Source organism: Dipteris shenzhenensis, chromosome 9, assembly GCF_047967505.1.
Source record: "Dipteris shenzhenensis isolate YYH24624 ecotype China chromosome 9, Dip_SZ_1.0, whole genome shotgun sequence".
Classification (NCBI taxonomy): domain Eukaryota; kingdom Viridiplantae; phylum Streptophyta; class Polypodiopsida; order Gleicheniales; family Dipteridaceae; genus Dipteris; species Dipteris shenzhenensis.
Window position 1 is genome coordinate 31,793,289 of NC_141604.1, and position 2,247 is coordinate 31,795,535.

Consider the following 2,247-nt stretch of genomic DNA (forward strand, 5'->3'; position numbering starts at 1 on the left):
CAACCAACAACGGAGTTGCTTCAACTACTGTCGGACCATTTTCGGGTAAGTGTAATTTGAATTTGGCTTGAGTTGCCACCTCAGATTGAGAATCTAGTTCCATAAATTGCACCTTTTGCACTTCACTAGGCGGCACTGCGGACTCTGGCAGGGACATCAATGGGGGCTCCTTCATCTCACCACTCGCAAACTTGGCGATGCACGTGTTCTTGAGCTGACCAATCCAACATCTTGTCGCCATTCTGAGGAGTCGGTCATCACAGCTTGGTACCAACATGGGTGATTATGCTAATCTTTGGGCACACCAACGGATCATCATCAACAATGTGTACCATCGAAGTGCTGGGCATTTTCTCGGCCATCTTTTGCCGCTCTTCGTGTTGTCGATCCCATTCCTGAGCCTCCAGGCATTCATTCCACCAATGGCCTTTGCCCAAGCAAAACAGACAGGTCTTCGGGCGATTCTGACCATGCCCCCTGCCTCCACGTCCGCGTCCGCGACCACCATCACCTCTACCTCACTGGAATATCTTTTGCTGTGGCTGGAATGCTTGCTATTGTGGCTCTTCTTGCACAAAAGCATAGCCGCATCTTGCTGCAGACCAACCGCTCTCTAGCCATGCCCATTGTAATGGCATGCCATTGTGTTGTGTGTATTAGTCAAGCAAATCGTGCACCAATTCACGTTAAGAGCACACTCGACTGCGAAGTGACCAGGATTGCGGCAGTGAGTACACCATATCCCCTTCAAGCGTTTAGGTACGGATCCTTCTCCAGAAGCCACTGGTGCACCCTTACCTCCTTTAGAGGCTCTCTAGGTCTTCGTCTCTCCTTCTGAGTCGAAATCCTTTGAACTAGTACCTTCCGACCTTCCGTCCGAACTGGTCGCATCCGAATCATCCTCACTATCATCCAACTTCTTGGATTTGGACAATTTCTTCTTAGATTTGCTCTTCCTGGATTTGCAATTTTTGGATGTCCTCCTGTGTAGCGATTCCCCTGCTCGCACTGCTTGCACCATGACCACCACAAGTGTTGTCTGTGTCCGATCTACTATGGCCAACGCCATCCGTAGATCCCGTGACAGCCTCGATATAAAGTAGTCATTGAGTACCTCTTGAGCAGGGCATTGTGAGCCGCAGGTACACGTTGCAAGAGTAAATTGAATTTGGATGCATAACCTTCCACATCCTGATTGCCTTGTTCCAAGCTATGCAATCTCTCCAGAGTTTGTGGGATTGTTTTTTCTTGACAAAACCGCCTCAAGAATGCATCGCAAGCCGCATGATATGTGGTGAAATGGTTCACTGCGTACTCTACAAACCAACGTGTTGTCGAGGTAGTCGATAGAGCGAGCGAGGAAAAGCGAGCGGGCCCAAAAAAGCGAGCGAGCTTTTTCACAATTTCCTTATCGAGGTACTTAACATAGCTTTGTGGAAACCACTATTTGGGAAGATTGTCGAAAATAAAACTTATGTTACTATGTGTAACTATACCAATATTGCGAATTATAGTCTACCTTAACTTCAAATTGGAGCCATACTCACATTATGCAACAATAGTATGTGGTTTGAAAGAAACCGAATTTCCACTCCAAAGCGGATTCCATTACTGATACAACAATTCTTTTGCATTTGAAATGGGTTTTATTATCAAACTCCTTCAATAATCAAAACAAATGTGTTGCTTGATATGTTGAACTTAGTAACGTAAACATCACTTCACCCATATGCAGGGAAAAAAAACTATCTGTAGACTTCATAGCATGGGATTGCATCAACACTTATGACATTCAAAATGGTTCTTCTTATTAAAAGTGTTATCAACCATGAAAGAAAATGTTTAAAAATAGTTCACTCGTATGTTGAAAAACCCAAGTGTCATTTATGACATTCAAAATTGTTCTTGCAACCATCCTATAGTTCCTAGAGATTTTGCCCATACTTCCAACCCCTTCCCTTCAACCACTAAGAGGTATCTAATAGTCTTATAGAACACTTGAGATATCATCACCTCCTAATACAAAACCATTAGTACTATTTGTAGAACACTTGAGATATCATCACCTCTTAATACAAGACCATTCTTACTATTTGTAGAACACTTGAGATATCATCACTCCTTCCCTTCAGCCACTAAGAGGTACCTAATACTTTTGTAGAACACTTGAACCATTCTTACTATTTGTAGAACACTTGAGATATCATCATCTTTTAATACAAAACCATTCTTACGGTTTGTATAACA